A 5,743-nucleotide genomic window follows, 5' to 3' on the forward strand; every position below is an offset into this window, starting at 1 on the left:
CCACTACCAATTTGGTCCGGTTCGGGCGCGGCGGACGGACGCCGAACGGACAGCACCTTGCCTGTCCGCCCAAGGCCAAACAACCTGATCAAGTACAATTAAGCGCCCAGGAATTGCTTAAATAACATACATGATCAATACGATGCACACAAGTGTAATACAGCTAAGAGCAAGAACCATAAGTGATATACAAGTGTATAAAGAGAGATAGTCTAACTATTACAACCATTCCATAGTTACATCATTTGATTACATTACATTTTTATCTTCCAAAATGTAAATACATATTTTTCTCCAAAATACATCATAGCTCTCCAATGCCTATCCAAAATATACATCTTCTAGTACACGAAGGTACTCTATATGCAAAAAGGAAAGCTACTAACTACTCACTTAGGGCGCTATGCTCTTGCCGCGATCCTCGCTCGGCTCGCCCCTGTATGTACCTGTACTCCAAAACCACATGAGGTGAGAACTATATAAATATAGTTCCCAGTGGGTTCGGCCGCCGACGCCGCCGGTTTTCCCACTAGGTCTAAGCTGGCACAAATAGAGAGATAGATAGATATATAGAAAAATGAACTGCAACTACTCTATCATGCCATCAATGATAATAATGCATGCAACAACTACTATCATGCTAGTATTATGTCATGAGTATAAAAAGGTACATAGCAATGTAAACTACAACATACACTATGTCTACTCAAGATAATGTTGCAAATCTACTATGCATTTCATGTTTATTACCCAATCTACTTGGCTAACTCGTAGGTTATGCCCACGACTCACTCTCAATCTCATAGGTGAGGAGAAGCTGCACTCGCACACCGAGATCGTCTGCGGGACAACTATGTCTGCCCCTAGTGAAGTACTCCGGAGACTCGTGCCTTGGTGGAGCGACCACCGACAAGCAAAACAGACTAGTGAGAATGATCCAATCATCACAAGAAGATACCCTATCTACAAGGGTCAATGTGCCTCTGCTGTACAATATACAATGCATCCTAGATGCTGGGACCACTACTATCCCAAGAACCATGTCATGTTTACTACACTAGACTCGATGCCACTCGTTCAGTCGTTGTAGTAATATCTTCTAACTAGTCGATATGCCACTCGTTCAAGTTTAGTGTTTCTACTACACTAGTCAATGCCCCTCTACTAGGCTATGTCCAAGTTCATCACTTTTGCCATTATAGGATTCTTTGTCTCAAGACCCAATCCTCATGCCTCCATAGTCCAAGTGTTAAGCCCATACCGCTACACTACTAAGTAACCATGCAAGGAATGGAAACATACTTCTACTAATCCTATAATGCACAATCAACATATGATGAATAAAATTAACTTAGATATAAAAGGAAACCCGGATCCTTCGGGATGACACCCCCCACCTCTTGAGGGTATGGAGGCTCTAGAAATGCCCTCCAACGGGCGTTACGACGACTTCTCGGCCTCTTAGGTCGAAATGAAGCTTAGTTGGCCTTGTTTCGCCAATATCTTTTCACCCGTTTGACGAATGAAAAATCCGACTTCGCCCCCACGTTTAGGCATCTAGCAATTAGATTTACAAGGCCTCAAATGAGATCAATCTCATGATTTACCAAAAAAACTATTTTGGAGCCCTAGGGTACACATCTTGCTATTTGCCATTTGGAACCCTAGCTCTAGCTTTAATACACAAACAATGGTGCTAGAGGTCCATTTCACCCATTTTCCAAAGCTCAAAACCCAAAAACCCTAAGTTCCATAAGCTAGGGTTCAAGAGCTTATCTCTTGAACTACTCCAATGGTGAGGAGAGGAAGAGGAAGATGCTCCAAGCCTCCTTGAGCTTGATCTTCTCCTCCTTCTTCTTCTCTTTTCTTCTTCTCCTTCTCTTTTCCTTCTAGAGAGAGAGAGGGAGCAAGAGAGTGTGAGAGAGGGAGAGAGAAATGAGAGGCTGAGGGAGAGAGAGGGCCCATATGCCTCTCTAATGTAACAATATCCAGATTAGCCCCTCAACTTTTGTCTCCATGCACTGCCCTCACTGGGCATTCTGCGCCCAGAGGGACCGGTCTCCCCGACCTAGGACCGGTCCCCGAGAGCCTCAGCCTGGGTCACGCGTTCGGGAACCGGTCCTTCCCTGAGAGACCGGTTCCCGGGAGACCGGTTCCCTCTTGAGAGACCGGTTCTCGAGAGCTGGGATTTCGGGACTTAGCCAATCTTGGCTTTTCTCGCTCGGTCACGTTCGGGGACCGGTCTCTCCCTGCCAGGGATCGGTTGCCTCAAGAATCCCCGCAACCACCAGCCGATGGGAACGGTCCCCGAGAGCAATTTTGCTCCTGTACAGGTTTTGCACTATTCGCTCTCGTGGACTCATTTTTAATGCACTTTTGGTGACTTTGACATCTTTGGCTTTTCCAAAACTCACCAACCCGACCCTTGGTCGATTCTGGATGAAGTCTAACTCTCGTATTTCGAGAATTTACTTCCTTACAATAGGTGGATTCCCGACTGAATAATAGCCCTAGTGGATAAGGTATCCTCGAGTTGAGAGGATTGGATCATACTCACTGTCTGTTCAGAGCTTGTGGTGGTCGCTCCACACAAGCGTGCGCTTTGAAGTTTGTCACACGAGGGATAGCCTTATAGGGTCCAACTGTAACATACCACATCCCTCGTAAGTCGTGCCGAGTTCCGTCGAAACGAGCAGAACACGGAATTGAACGAGTTACAGTGGACCCTAAGTGCATTGGAGTTCATAAATGGAGCAAAAAGGGACCCGGAGAGCAAATCTGGAAATCTGGCTAAGTCCCAGATTTTGAGCTCTCGGGGACCGGTCCCTGAAGGAGAGACCGGTCCCCGTACGCGTAGCCTGCCAGGAAATCCTGAGGCATCCGGTCCCTGGTGGTGAGACCGGTCCCTGACGGGCAGACCGGTCCCTCGCTGCGCAACAGCCGAAAAACTCGAAAATTTGGCTAAGTCCTGGAAAACCCCCGTTCGGGAACCGGTCCCTGGTCGGGGAGACCGGTCCCCGAAGGCGAAAATTGCCCAGTCTGGGCAGATTGATGGGAAACAAGTGGAGGGGCTTATGTGCAATTGTTACAACACTATATGTGGCCCATCCCCTCTCTCCCACAGCCATTTCTCTCCTCCTCTCTCATTTTCTCTCTTTCTCTCTCTAGAACTCCTCTAGAACTTGGAGAAGAAGAAGAAGAGTTTGAGGAAGAAGGTGGATTTTGGTGCTTTGGAGATTCTAGGAGCTCTCCAACAAGAAGGATCTTGGTGGAGCTTGGACTAGAGGTGAGTTTTGTGAGGTTTCCCTCTAGGGTTTGGGTTTTAACTTAAGGAATTGGAGCTTTGTGCTCCTTAGAGGTATTAGAAGCTCTTTTGAGCCATGGATACCATGGAACCCATGAGAGCTGAAGGTGCTCTCATGGTGAATCCTTGGAGATGATGTTTGGAGCCCTAGGGTTGGTACCAAAGGTCTAGAAACCTTACTAGGATGCTTCTTAGATGATCCTAAGCTATCCTTTGCTTAGGGTTGGGATCGATTCATGGGGAAACCCTAAATGGCAACATTAGGGCTTGAATTTGGGGTTTTTGCCCTAGGATTTTTCGGGGACAAATTGACCCTGTAGAAACCCAATTGGGGGTGCCCAAAACACGTCGGACAACTTCGTTTAATATTTCGAAAATGTTAGAGTATAGTTCATGTACAAAAAGGCCTAATATGGCACTATTTGATTATAGGGCGCGGAATCGGCTTTCGTAAAGTGCGGGGGCCTTAATATTCTACACCCACACGACTCACAGAGGTGGGGGGTGCACGCCGGAATCGTTGGATTCCCCTCTATGTCTATTTCTCTATTTTTGAGCATATATATATATATATATACCCATTCATGCATAGTAGGGTAGCTACATGTGGAACTTGGTTTGATTTCATTTTTATGCTTCTAAAGTAGTTGAACGTAGAAGAATGATAGAACCAAAACGGACATGTGTGATTGGACCCTCGAGATGTGTGAACATAAGTATGGACTTGGACATTAGAAAACAAGGGTGTCATTGACATAGAAACAAGAATTGCATTGAGAGATGAACCATTGAATATAGTTTAACCCACGTTGACATCGTCGAAGGTAAAGCCTTGAAAGTGACAAGAATAAATAGATAGAGACCTATCATAATATTGGCATTGTGACTAATGGCTATGAGTCCTCAAGTTGAGGATTAGATCGATACTCACCTTTCGTCTTGGCTTGAGGGAGGTCGCTCCCCCTCGAGCGGTGCGCTCCGGAGTTGGTCACCACTGGGCGTGGTAAAGTCCCACCAGTTGACGGTCCCCAGGGAGGTTCGAGTCCCCCGTTATTAAGGGATTATGGGTTGTGAGTTATTGGGGTTAACAGAGTTAACCGGTAAGATTGGGTAAGAGCTAGAGTTTGATTATGATTGGAGCATGCATGCATTTCCATTTTCGCATTGAAATTGTATATCTACTGACTTTTTCTTGCAGGCATAGTATTAGTTGCATTAGTAATGGTTACTTTTCTTCCTTTGAAATACTTATGCCTGGATAGACCTAGTGGGTAAGTCGGCGAGGTCGGATGCCGAGCCCACTGGGAACTTCGTTGTAGTTCTCACACCACTAACCCTACAGGTCCTAGCACGAGCGGGGCGGCGGAGGACCGAGGCAAGGGTTTGGCGCCGTAGGTAGCGGCCACCGGGGACTTTATGCATTTTGTAGTCATTCCCTTTTGTTATACATGTATCAACTTTATTTTGTTGATTTAGGTATGTAAAGTGAAAACAATCATGTATTTGGTGGATGACTAAATGTAAAAAGATATGATGGTTGAATGGAATGTAATAGTTTTACATTAGCTTTGTTTACTTGAATTTGGTTTAAATGAAATCAAATATCATGTGTAATCTATATTTAGCTTAGAGCTTTCGCTTCCGTTGTTGCTTGCCCTCGTGCAAGCCTTGTATTATATTTGCAATTCTCTTGTTAATTGCCTAATTATGTGTATTGTTAGAGCCTTGGGCGGACAGGGGAGGCTCTGTCCGTTCGGCGTCTGTTGACGTGACCCGAACCCGACCAAATTGGCGGGGATTGGGGCGTGACACCAACAGACGGGTTTGCTGAGCGAGTTGAGTCTCCTTACCCATAAGATGCATGTGAGTCGTGGGCGAACCTCAGGGTTGGCCAAGGATTGGTTAAGCCAAAAGAATTGATGAACAAGTAAATAGCATTACTTCTTGGACATAGTGGCATGTTAGTTGATTACCTATCACATTGTGCATGCATACATTGTATATGATTTCGGCATAATAGCATAGCTTTCTTACTATATCGTTACTGTTTTTACATATCTATCTATCTATCTGCTTGTGCCTACTTGGACCTAGTAGGGAGATCGGGGGAGTCGGCGGCCGAACCCACTGGGAACTATGGACTATTGTGACGCACTAGACCTTGCAAATTGTGGGGTTTGAGTGATTGGTTGTGTTCTGAGCTTTTCCAGATTTTCTGGTGGGTCGTTGAAAGTGTTCCGACCTATGGTTCGAGTCCCGAGAATTGTGGTTTAAACCTGTGTACCAAAATCTAAAAAGTTAGATTTTTGGTCAGCCTTCGGGTAGCCTTCGGCAGGCTGTGTACCGGTACGGGCTTGGTGGCTGTACCGGTATGGGGTTGATGGCTGTACCGGTACAGGCCCGCATACCGGTACACAGACGGCTTTTCGGCCAAACCCG

This window comes from Ananas comosus, linkage group 15 (genome assembly GCF_001540865.1).
Source record: "Ananas comosus cultivar F153 linkage group 15, ASM154086v1, whole genome shotgun sequence".
NCBI classification, from domain to species: Eukaryota; Viridiplantae; Streptophyta; class Magnoliopsida; order Poales; family Bromeliaceae; genus Ananas; species Ananas comosus.